The sequence below is a fragment of the Somniosus microcephalus genome, chromosome 26, assembly GCF_052327205.1.
Source record: "Somniosus microcephalus isolate GS21.2 chromosome 26, FLI_Smic_1.0, whole genome shotgun sequence".
In the NCBI taxonomy this organism is placed as follows: Eukaryota; Metazoa; Chordata; class Chondrichthyes; order Squaliformes; family Somniosidae; genus Somniosus; species Somniosus microcephalus.
In genome coordinates this window covers 32,964,438-32,977,633 of record NC_141012.1, presented here as the reverse complement: position 1 = coordinate 32,977,633, position 13,196 = coordinate 32,964,438, and the positions used below count along the sequence as shown (strand labels likewise).

General features: G+C 47.1%; 1 protein-coding gene across 4 annotated transcripts in view; it reads left to right on the top strand.

The window, feature by feature from the left end:
• LOC147100390 (uncharacterized) overlaps positions 1-13,196 on the top strand; it is a 79,329-nt gene that overhangs the window by 14,679 nt on the left and 51,454 nt on the right. Inside the window, exon 1 of one of the 4 annotated variants that reach the window (XM_085968051.1) lies at positions 8,853-8,957. The exons of the other annotated variants lie outside the window; for them this stretch is intronic. The gene's annotated coding sequence lies outside the window, so the exon portion shown is untranslated. Of the gene's footprint in view, positions 1-8,852; positions 8,958-13,196 lie in introns of those variants that run through there. 4 annotated transcript variants of the gene reach the window in all.

The following is a 13,196-nucleotide window of genomic DNA, read 5'->3' as shown; positions in this document are numbered from 1 at the left end:
GGGAGGCCAGCCAGGAGTGCATTGGAATAGTCCTGTCTAGAGGTAACAAAGTCATGAATGAGGGTTTCAGCAGTGGGTGAGCTGAAGCAAGTGCAGAGACAGGCGATGTTACGGAGGTGGAAATAGGTGGCCTTTGTTATGCTACAGATATGTGGTCGGAAGCTCGTTTCAGGGTCAAATATGACACCAAGGTTACAAACAGTGTGGTTCAGCCTCAGACAGATGTTAGGGAGAGGGATGGAGTCAGTGGCTAGGGAATGGAGTTTATGGCGGGGACCGAAAACAATGGCTTCGGTCTTCCCAATATTTAATTGGAGAAAATTCCTGCTCATCCAGAACTGTATGTCGAACAAGCAATCTGACAATGTATAGACCCTGGAGGGGTTGAGAGAAGAGGTAGTGAGGTAGAGCTGGGTGTCATCAGCGTACATGTGGAAACTGACGCTGTGTTTTCGGATGATATCGCCAAGGGGCAACATGTAGATGAGAAGTAGGAGGGGGCCAAGGATAGATCCTTGGGGCACACCAGAGGTAACGATGCGGGAGTGGGAAGAGAAGCCGTTGCAGGTGATTCTCTGGCTATGATTAGATAGATATGAATGGAACCAGGCAAGTGCAGTCCCACCCAGCTGGACGACGGTGGAGAGGCGTTGAAGGATGGAGTGGTCAACCGTGTCAAAGGCTGCAGACAAGTCAAGAAGGACGAGGAGGGATAGTTTACCTTTGTCGCAGTCACAAAGGATGTAATTTCTGACTTTGAGAGCCGTTTCGGTACTGTGGCAAGGACGGAATCCTGATTAGAGGGATTCAAACATGGAATTGCGGGAAAGATGGGCATGGGTTTGGGAGGCGACAACACGTTCAAGGACATTGGAGAGGAAAGGGAGGTTGGATATGGGGCAGTAGTTTGCAAGGATGGAGGGATCAAGGGTTGGTTTTTTGAGGAAAGGTTGATGAAGGCAGATTTGAGGGAGAGGGGGAAAGTGCCTGAGGAGAGAGAACCATTAACAATGTCCGCTAACAGGGGAGCCAGAAAAGGAAATTGTTTTTTTTTTGATGTGGGTGTTGCTGAGAAGGCGAGCATTTATTGCCCATCCCTAGGTGCCCTTGAGAAGTTGGTGGTGAGCCACCTTCTTGAACCGCTGCAGTCCGTGTGGTGAAGGTACTCCCACAGTGCTGTTAGGTAGGGAGTTCCAGGATTTTGACCCAGCAACAATGAAGGATTGGCGATATACTTCTAAGTCAGGATGTTGTGTGACTTGGAGTGGAACTTGGAGGTGGTGGTATTCCCATGTGCCTGCTGCCCTTGTCGTTCTAGGTGGAAGTGGTCGCGGGTTTGGGAGGTGCTGACAAAGAAGCCTTGGCGAGTTGCTGCAGTGCATCTTGTAGATGGTACACACTGCAGCCACGGTATGCCAGTGGTGGAGGGAGTGAATGTTTAAGGTGGTGGATGGGGTGCCAATCAAGCGGGCTGCTTTGTCTTGGATGGTGTCGAGCTTCTTGAGTGTTGTTGGAGCTGCACTCATCCAGGCAAGTGGAGAGTATTCCATCACACTCCTGCCTTGTAGATGGTGGAAAGGCTTTGGGGAGTCAGGAAGTGAGACACTCGCCTCTGATCTGCTCTTGTTGCCACAGTATTTATGTGGCTGGTCCAGTTAAGTTTCTGGTCAATGGTGACCCCAAGGATGTTGATGGTGGGGGATTCTGCGATGGTACTGCCATTGAATATCAAGGGGAGGTGGTTAGACTCTCGCTTGTTGGAGATAGTCATTGCCTGGCACTCCTGTGGCGTGAATATTACCTGCCACTTATCAGCCCAAGCCTGAATGTTGTCTCGGTTCTGTTGCAGGCGGGCATGGACTGCTTCATTATCTAAGTAGTTGTGAATGGCTCTAAACACAGTGCAGTCATCAGCAAACATCCCCATTTCTGACCTTATGTTGGAGGGAAGATCATTGATGAAGCAGCTGAAGATGGTTGGGCCTAGGACACTGCCCTGAGGAACTCCTGCAGCTATGTCCTGGGACTGTGATGATTGACCTTCAACCACCACAACCATCTTCCTTTGTGCTAGGTATGACTCCAGCCAGTGGAGAGTTTCCTCCCTGGTTCACATTGACTTCAGTTTTACTAGGGCTCCTTGATGCCACACTCGGTCAAAAGCTACCTTGATGTCAAGGGCAGTCACTCTCACCTCAGCTCTGGAAAGCTCCTTTGTCCATGTTTGAACCCAAACTGGGCATCAGTGAGCAGGTATTTGGTGAGTAAGTGCCACGTGATAGCACTGTCAATGACACCTTCCATCACTTTGCCTGATGCGACGGTAATTGGCCGGGTTGGATTTGTCCTGTTTTTTGTGGACAGGACATATCTGGGCAGTTTTCCACATTGTCGGATAGATGCCAGTGTTGTAGCTGTACTGGAACAGCTTGGCTAGAGGCGCAGCTATTTCTGGAGCACAAGTCTTCAGCACGATAGCCGGGATGTTGTCAGGGCCCATAGCCTTTGCTGTATCCAATGTGCTCAGCCGTTGCTTGATATCACGTGAAGTGAATTGAATTGGCTGAAGACTGGTTACTGTGTTGGTGGGGACCTCAGGAATAGGCCGATATGGATCATCCACTCAGCACTTCTGGCTGAAGATGGTTGCAAAGGCTTCAGCTTTGTCTTTTGCACTCACGTGCTGGGCTCCACCATCATTGATGATGGGGACATTCATGGAGCCTCCTTCTCCCATTAGTTGTTTAATGGTCCACCACCATTCATGACTGGATGTGGCAGGACTGCAGAGCTTTGATCTGATCCGTTGATTGTGGGATCGCTTAGCCCTGTCTATAGTATGCTGCTTCTGCTTTTTAGCATGAATGAAGTCCTGTGTTGCAGCTTCCCCAGGTTGGCACCTCATTTTTAGGTACGCCTGGTGCTGCTCCTGGCATGCTCTTCTACACTCCTTATTGAACCAAGATTGGTCCCCTGGCTTGGTGGTAATGGTGAGAGATATGCCGGGTCATGAGGTTACAGATTGTGGTGGAATACAATTCTGCTGATGGCCCACAGCGCCTCATGGATGCCCAGTTTTGAACTATTAGTTCTGTTTTGATTCTATCCCATTTAGCACGGTGGTAGTGCCACACAACACGATGGAGGGTGTCCTCAGTGTGAAGATGGGACTTCATCTCCACAATGACTGTATGGTGGTCAGTGCTACCAATACTGTCATGGACAGATGCCTCTGTGACAGGTAGATTGGTGAGGACGAGGTCAAGTAAGTTTTTCCCTCGTGTTGATTCTCTCGCCACCGAGACTGGCAGTTATGTCCTTCAGGACTCGGCCAGCTCAGTCAGTGGTGGTGCTACCGAGCCACTCTTGGTGATGGACATTGAAGTCCCCCACCCAGAGTACATTCTGTGCCCTTACTACTCTCAGTGCTTCTTCCAAGTGGTGTTCAACGTGGAGGAGTACTGATTCAGCAACTGAGGGAGGGTGGTAGGTGGTAATCATTAGGAGGTTACCTTGCCCATGCTTGACTTGTGTGGTCAGCACCCTCCAACACCAATCTGGTTTTATGAATGCACCGTTAGAAAACTGCATTGTTCATTCCATAAAATCATACAGCTTCTCCAGTCTCTCCGTGAAGTCCCTCATCCCTGGTACCATTCTAGTAAATCTCCTCTGCACCCTCTCTGAGGCCTTGACCTCCTTCCTAAAGTGTGGTGCCCAGCAGTGGGCAAAATACTTCAGCTGAGGCCTGGCCAGTGAGTTATAAAGGTTTAGTATAACTTCCTTGCTTTTGTACACCATGATTCTATTCATAAAGCCCAGGATCTCGCTTCAAAAGCTTGCTTAAAATCTACCTCTTTGATAGCCTTCAGTCATGACCCCTAACTTTTTTCCACTGTGTTCACTTTGTTTTTTTTGTCTTTCTGCAGTGTTTGGAAATGCATTATTACATTAGCATGGCTAGGAAAGTGTAGGATGTCGAGAGGAGGCATGTATATTTCTTAAGTCAAGGACGGAAGGTCTGCGATAAGTAATTTCTATTTTCTTTTGTAGTTTCTTTCCTTTTTCTATATATAGTTTACTTTCTGCAAACTGCTGACCACCCAACCTCCCTTCCTGGCCCCCATGTTAGCTGATATTGTTAACAGTGTTCTCCCCTCAGGCACTGTCCCCCCTCCCATTCAAATCCGCCGTCATCACCCCTCTCCTCAAAAAACCCACCCTTGACCCCTCTGTCCTTGCAAATTACCGCCCCATCTCTAACCTCCCACTCCTCTCCAGGCCTTCAATGTGCTGTCGCCTCCCAAATCCGTGCCCATCTTTCCCAGAAATCCATGTTTGTATTTGTCCAATCAGGTCTCTGCCCCTGCCACAGCACTGAAACAGCTCTTATCAAACTCACAAATGACATCCTCTGTGACTGTGGTAAACTATCCATCCTCATCCTTCTTCACCTGTCTGCAGCCTTTGACATGGTTGACTACACCAACCTCCTCCAACGCCTCTCTTCTGTTGTCCAACTGGGTGGGACTGCACTCGCCTGGTTCCATTCTCATCTATCCAGTCGTACACACAGAAACACCTGCAATGGTTTCTCTTCCTGCTCCTGCACCATTACCTCTGGGGTTCCCCAAGGATCTATCCTCGAGCCCCTCCTATTTCTCATCTACATGCTGCCCCTCTGCGACATCATCCAAGAACACGTCATGTTCCACATGTATGCTGACGACACCCAGCTCTACCTCACCAGCATCTCTCTCAAACCCTCCACTGTCTCTAAATTGTCAGAGTGCTTGTTCGACATCCAGTACTGGATGCAGAAATTTCTTCCAACTAAGTTATGGGAAGACCGAAGCTATTGTCTTCAGTCCCCACCACAAACTCCGTTCTCCAGCCACTGACTCCATCCCACTCCCTGGCAACTGTCTGAAGCTGAACCACACTGTTTGCAACCTTGGTGTCATAGTTGACCCCGAGATGAGCTTCCGACCATATATCCGCACCGACTGTCTATTTCCACTTTGCCCTCCTCCGCCCCTGCCTCCGCTCTTCTGCTGCTGAAACCCTCATCCATGCCTTTGTTACCTCTAGACTTGACTATTCCAATGTGCTCCTGCCGGCCTCCCATCTTCCACCCGACATAAACTTAAGGTCATCCAAAACTCGGCTGCCCGTATCCCATTCACACGTCACCCCTGTGCTCGCTGACCTACATTGGCTCCTATTCCAGCAACTCCTCAATTTTAAAATTCTCATCCTTGTTTTCAAATCCCTCCATAGCCTTGCCCCTCCCTACCTCTGTAACCTCCTCCAGCCCTCCAACCCTCAGGGGTCTCTGCGCTCCTCCAATTCCAGTCTCTTGCCCATCCTCTATTTTAATTGCTCCACCTTTGGCAACTGTGCTTCCAGCTGCCTAGGCCCTAAACGCTAGAATTCCCGCCCTAAACCTCTCTGCATCTCTACCCGTCTCCTCCTTTAAGAACTCCTTAAAATCTATCTCTTTGACCAAGCTTTTGGTAATCTATCCCAATATCTCCTTATGTGGCTCGGTGTCAAATTTGGTTTGATAATCCCTCCTGTGAAGAGCCTTGGGGTGTTTTACTACATTAAAGGTGCTATATAAATGAAAGTTGTTGTTACTTTATAGATTAATGCTGCTCAATCTTGATCTCATAATAGTTAGGCAAAACTAACCCCAACAGTTTGGCCAGTCTGTATATACGCAGGTTCATTGGGCTTCGAAGAAAATGTTCTCATGTTTTTTGAGTATCGGAAATGTTGTCTGTTGCCGAACGTGACAGCAATCCCTGTTTGAAATACCAGCTATGTGGGCTGATATTACGAGCAGCCCTACTGCAGTTCCATCTGTTCCATCTATGGCTGTGGGCTGGCGACGTAAGCAACTTGTCTTTGTTTTCAATCAAGTTCATTCAACAGGAAATCAACTGCGAGAATAAAATGCTGGTGCAAATAAGGTTTTCAGCCTCAAGTTTAGGTTCGGTAGATTGAAGTAGGTTTACTGCCGCTTTAAAATTGAAAATTACAGAAAAGATCTCGACTACGTGATTTTTATTAAACGATTGATTTTTTTAAAAGAGAGCTATTTTTTGAAAAACTGCATTGATATTTGTTGCTGAGCAATTGTTTCCACATCCCACTGTGCATGTGTGTGTGTGGGTTTCTGTGACAGTAACATGTTGTCGCTGCTCTGACTGAGGTATAACCACTGGGATGGCAACACGTTGCCAGTGGCAGTATCAAGTTCTCTAGATTAGGTTGTAGCATAACTGAATTATAATAGATTCTCCGTCTGATGTATTCACAGGTCTGTCCCACCTATAAAAGTATAGTAATGCCCTCCTGCTTGATTCGGTTTGTTTAAAAACTGCAAAGGATTAAACAATATTGACCAGAAGGTCCCAAATTCAATTCCTGGTCTTTAGCTCATTGGGGGATCTCAACTGAGGTGGTAGTATAAGGGTGTGATCAGTCCGGGTTCTCACTCCTGGTTGCTGTCAAATGACCCTGCTGGCGGTATGTGCCTCTGGATGTGTGGTGAGTAATAGATAAGACAAGATAGGCTATTTGTCCGTTCAGTGCACCGCAGCCATTCATTGCATCACAGCCAATCAACATCATATAGGAAGTAAATGTCTTTCTAGATAACACTTGCTTCATGTGATCTCCTGGGCTGATCGCCCGAGGGGGTCGGAGTGAATTTTCCAGAGTATATTTTCCTTTATTGGCCCTGGGCATTTTCTGTTCCTGTTGTCTCCCCCAGGCGATTACATGGTGGCGGGGGTGGGTGTGGGGAGGGGGTGGTGGTGGGTAAGGAAGTGTCTAGTCAGGATGCTCCATCCATTATGGTGTGGGGCAGGCCTGATGGACCAGCTGGTCTTTTCCTGCCTGTCAATTTTGTATGTAACATTCGCTGTCTACCTCACACGTGGCATGGCGATGGGAGCAGTTGAGGTACTGGAAGGCAGCTAGTACATGAGGGCAGCTGGTGCACGGGAAACCAGATTCCACCAGAAGTCAACTCCTTCTGGCACGGAGAGAAAAGGGAAGAAAATAAACAATTCAAAAGATTACCTGATGTGCCACAGTTCTGTATACACGGTCATTGTGCGTGCAACTACTGGAGGGATGAGGGGAACGTTCCCTTCGAATCTTTTAGTCATGGGTTAAGTCCTCCACTTCCCCATCCCACTCCAAATCCCAGATTTAGCCCTGATGTTTCCCCACCAGGGAATGTGGCTACACTTGTGACCTTTCTACATGCCAGTACTCAAACCAACTCTCTTCGTGGAGCGGTGTGAATGACTTTCTGAGGGCCTGTCCGAAGTAAACTGGGAGCGAGATGGCAATATGTGATCAAATCTGGATTTTTTTTTAGTTAGTTTTTTTGGTTACGATCTAAATCTATTGATTTGTAAGTTACAGGCCTATGGTGAAAGTAGGAATGTTCAGAGGCCTGCCGGGGCAGTTATTAAGTCGATGTCACTTTAGATTCTTCCCAAACCACTAACAAACCAGAATTTTCTGTACATTTTTTCTCACCTGTATGGTAAATAAAGCCAATTGTTATTTTAGAAAACTCTGTCCATTTTGCACAGGTGATGGTTCTATAATTTGGGACCAGAAATTATCCTGCCATCATGCAGCAGTGAGAAATTTCCATTTGCGGGATTATGCAAGATATTGCCTCCTTGTGCAATATGACAGGGTTGATGTCATTGGTTCACCTTCACTAAGAACTGATTAACAATGCTACTGTTTTAGTTTCAATCGTTCATGATCTGAAATGGTTGTGTGCCAGATCCTCCTCCACAACAACAACAACTTGCATTTATACAGCGCCTTTAATGCAGTAAAACATTCTGAGGGTCTGTCCGAAACATAGTCAGGTTTGAGCTGTATCAAAATGAAATAACACATTCCAAGCTGCTCAGCACATGGTGGTACAGTATAAGCTGCTCAGCACATGGAGGTACAGTATAAGCTGCTCAGCACATGGAGGTACAGTATAAGCTGCTCAGCACATGAAGGTGCAGTATAAGCTGCTCAGCACATGGCGGTACAGCATAAGCTGCTCAGCACATGAAGGTGCAGTATAAGCTGCTCAGCACATGAAGGTGCAGTATAAGCTGCTCAGCACATGGCGGTACAGTATAAGCTGCTCAGCACATGGAGGTACAGTATAAGCTGCTCAGCACATGGAGGTACAGTATAAGCTGCTCAGCACACAAAGGTACAGTATTAAATTACATGACGATTGATGCCTGAGGGCTAGTGAGCTGTTCTTGTAATACAGAGCGGTTTAGCCCAATCTGATTCAAATCTTCACTTCGAGAGGAGTCAATTTAGAGGTCGAGACGAGATCTTGGACTTCACAGTATCGTTGGGGTAAATAACTTTGCAACATGTGTTTAACAGTATGCCAGAATTAATTAAGATATTCAGTTGTAACATGAATGAAGCATAATAAGCAAGCGAAGAGCACAGTGCCTTAAATTTGTAGGTGGCAGTTTTTATAATGTGTATCTCTGGAAATTCTTTTCCACCAGTGAACCCAATGTGAGTCGAGCGAGACTTGATCCAGAAATGAAGATAAGTTAGGAAAATTTGAGCTGTTGCTTGTGAGTCATGACTTTTTAAAACCATCGCTGATTTTAATAATTTCTTTGTTGAAACCCTATATTCCACAGTTATTTCAGTCTCTTTTAAAAAAGAAATTTGCTAACTTGGCATCGATGTATGTTTTTTTTTGTCAAAGTACGTGTTCTTCATGCAATGCTTAGTGGGACATGTTGCTGCACGGAATTGTTGAATCAGCTTGATGTAGTTGAGCAGTTCAGGGGATTGGAGCAGTGTGGTTGTACTTCAAGGGACGGTTGGATGTGAGGGAGCGATGCATGGAAGTGGTTGATTCCTATGTTTTTGTGGTGCAGCAATAGGTTGGTTTGGTCAAGGTTTGGTTTGGGGATGCTGATGCCTTCAATCTTGATTTTTGTGCTGGTCTTTTTCTTCCTTTTTAAATGTAATATGTTGGGTTATTGTTCATGGAGGAGAGGGGGTCGGTTCTTGTGGGCCACTAGGAAGATTCCTCTGATTATCTATTAATTTTCTGACTCTGTGGAGGCTGGAGCACACATTCAAATTGATGCATTTCTTACAGGTGTCTTCACCACATAATTTAGTGTGATTTCTACTGACATGTAGAAAAAAAAGATATCAATTGTATCTGCAGTTTTATGTAAACATATTGTTTATATGCACATAACAGTCCACTGTTTATAGAAAACATCCTATGATGTGACAGCTGGTAAAGCTTGCGGATGACCTTCCCACCTTGTTTGCTCTGGAGGTGGATTTCTCTTTCCCTTGATGAAGAGCCAATATATGGGTTGACTAACTCTTCCTGCTAAACTCCTACAGTTCTTTGATAATTGGGTGGATTGCATTAGTATTTATATAAGTGAAGGCTGATTGCGTTAGTATTTATATAAGTGAAGAGGGCAAGGAATGGGGACCAAGTCTGGAAGCTTAAAGGATTGCACCATACTTTAGTATGGAGTGTTTTCCAAAGTGATTCCATATTGAGGTGGCAGGAAGTCAACCACTTCAGTGGCACATTTCTTTTTGGTTCATTCATGGGATGTGTGCGTCGCTGGCAAGGCCACCATTTATTGCCCTTCCATAATTGCCCTTGAGAAGGTGGTGGTGAGCCGTCTTCTTGAACCGCTGCCGTCGATGTGGTGAAGGTACTCCCACAGTGCTGTTAGGTAGGGAGTTCCAGGATTTTGACCCAGCGATGATGAAGGATCGGCGATATACTTCTAAGTCAGGATGGTGTGTGACTTGGAGGGGAACTTGGAGGTGCTGGTGTTCCCATGCGCCTGCAGCCCTTGTCCTTCTAGATGGAAGAGGTTTCGGGTTTGGGAGGTGCTGCCGAAGAAGCCATGGCGAGTTGCTGCAGTGTATCTTATAGATGGTACACACTGCAGTCACAGTACGCCGGTGGTGGAGGGAGTGAATGTTTAAGGTGGTGGTTGGGCTGCCAATCAAACGGGCTGCTTTGTCCTGGATGGTGTCGAGCTTCTTGAGTGATGTTGGAGCTGCACTCATCCAGGCAATTGGAGAGTATTTCATCACACACCTTACTTGTGCCTTGTAGATGGTGGAAAGGCTTTGGGGAGTCAGGAGGTGAGACACTCGCTGCAGAATACTTAGCCTCTGACCTGCTCTTGTTGCCACAGTATTTACGTGGCTGGTCCAGTTAAGTTTCTGGTCAATGGTGACCCCCAGGATGTTGATGGTGGGCGAGTTGCGAATGGCGCTGAACACTGTGCAGTCATCAGCGAACATCCCCATTTCTGACCTTATGTTGGAGGGAAGGTCATTGATGAAAAAGCTGGAGATTGTTGGGCCTAGGACACTGCCCTGAGGAACTCCTGCAGCGATGTCCTGGGGCTGTGATGATTGACCTTCAACCACCACAACCATCATCCTCTGTGCTAGGTATGACTCCAGCGAGTGGAGCGTTTTCCCCCTGATTTCCATTGACTTCAGTTTTACGAGGGCTCCTTCATGCCACACTTGGTCAAATGCTGCCTTGATGTCAAGGGCAGTCACTCTCACCTCACCTCTGGAATTCAGCTCCTTTGTCCATATTTGGACTAAGGCTGTAATGTGATCGGGAGCCGCGTGGTCTTGTCAGAGCCCAAACTGGGCATCAGTGAGCAGGTTGTTGGTGAGTTAGTGCCGCTTGATTGCACTGTCAATGACACCTCCCATCACTTTGCTGATGATTGAGTTGTAGTTGTACTGGAACAGCTTGGCTAGAAGCGCGGCTAGTTCTGGAACACAAGTGTTCAGCACGATATCCGGGATGTTGTCGGGGCCCATAGCCTTTGCTGTACCAATGCGCTCAGCCGTTTCTTGATATTACGTGGATTGAATCGAATTGGCTGAAGACCGGCTTCTGTGATGGTGGGGACCTTGGGAGAAGGTCGATATGGATCATCCACTCGGCACTTCTGGCTGAAGATGGTTGCAAACGCGTCAGCCTTGTCTTTTGCACTCACGTGCTGGGCTCCACCATCATTGAGGATGGGGATATTCATGGAGCCTCCTCCTCCCCCATTAGTTGTTTAATGATCCACCACCATTCACGACTGGATGTGACCAGACTGCAGAGCTTTGACCTGATCCGTTGATTGTGGGATCGCTCCGTTGATTGTGGAATCGCTCCGTTGATTGTGGGATCACTTAGCCATTTCTATTGCATGCTGCTTCCGCTTTTTAGCATGCATGTAGTCCTGTGTTGCAGCTTCCCCAGGTTGGCACCTGGGTACGCCTGGTGCTGCTCCTGGCATGCTCTTCCACACTCCTTATTGAACCAGGGTTGGTCCCCTGGCTTAATGGTAATGGTAGAGTGAGGGATATGCCAGGCCATGAGGTTACAGGTTGTGGTGGAATACAACTTTGCTGCTGCTGATGGCCCACAGCACCTCATGGATGCCCAGTTTTGAGCTGCTAGATCTGTTCTGAATCTATCCCATTTAGCATGGTGGTAGTGCTACACAACATGATGGAGGGTGTCCTCAGTGTGAAGACGGGTCTCCATCTCCACAATGATTGTGCGGTGGTCACTGCTACCAATACTGTCATGGATAGATGCATCTGCGACAGGTAGATTGGTGCGGACGAGGTCGAGTAGGTTTTTCCCTCGTGTTGGTTGCCTCACCACCTGTCGCAGGCCCAGACTGGCAGTTATGTCCTTCAGGACTCGGCCAGCTCGATCAGTAGTGGTGCTACCGAGCCACTCTTGGTGATGGACATTGAAGTCCCCCACCCAGAGTACATTCTGTGCCCTTGCTACTCTCAGAGCTTCTTCCAAGTGGAGTTCAACATGGAGTACTGATTCATCAGTTGAGGGAAGGCAGTAGGTGGTAATCAACAGGAGGTTTCCTTGCCCAAGCTTGACCTGAAGCCATAAGACTTCATGGGGTCCAGAGTCAATGTTGAGGACTCCCAGGGCCACTCCTTCCCATCTGTATACCACGGTGCCTCCACCTCTGGTGGGTCTGTCCTGCCGGTGGGACAGGACATACCCAGGGATGGTGATGGAGGAGCTTGGGACATTGGCTGAGAGGTATGATTCTGTGAGTATGACTCTCAGGCTGTTGGTTGACTAGTCTGTGGGACAGCTCTCCCAATTTTGGCACAAATCCCCAGATGTTGGTGAGGAGGACTTTGCAGGGTCGACTGGGCTGGGTGTGCTGTTACCATATTCGTAGCCGGTGCCAAGGTCGATGCCGGGTGGTGCGTTCGGTTTCATTCTTATTATGTTTCGTAGCAGTTTGTTACAACTGAGTGGCTTGCTAAGCCATTTCAGAGGGCAGTTCAGACTTAAGCACCTTGCTGTGGGTCTGGAGTCACATATAGGCCAGACCGAATAAGGACGACAGATTTCCTTCCCTAAAGGACATTAGTGAACCAGATGGGTTATTACGACAATCCGGTAGTTTCATGGTTGCCATTACTCATACTAGCTTTTTTGTTCCAGATTTATTTAATTAACTTATTTAATTTAAAGGAGCAGTAGAGATAAACCTAGCATAAGGTGAATACTTCCAAATACAAAATACTGAATGGCTGTTGGCTACAGACAGCACTGTTCAGAACTCAAGAGCATATGGGTCGACTGTTGTTTCAATTATTACTGAAATTCGCGAACCTCATTTGTAATGGAGTATTTTACATTAATATGGCATTTGCCAAAGCTTTCTTGTTTGGAAGTGCTTTATTTTATTGGAACTGCTTCAGAAAAGGCAACCGAAGATCAGGGGGATTCGGCAAACATTCCAAAGCTTTGGAGTTGAATGTTTCTGAGCTGGCAGGCTGCTGCCTTGCACATGCTCTTTGATCTCATTCAGCAAAACTATACAAGGGAAAATGCTGAAAAGCTGGCTCCAAGTTTATACTGTCTGTTTGTGTTCAGTGGATAGAAAATAAGGAGCGTTCAATTAATCTTTCCATGTGTCAGCAATGAGAGTGAACCAAAACCTGCACGCAATGATTCAGCGCCATATTTTAGCATCTTCCTAACTTATGGCAGGAATTGAGGTTAAAATAGTTGGTGTGGAATTTTATCCTTTGGTAATGCGGTGTCCTTCACTTTTTTTTAGCAG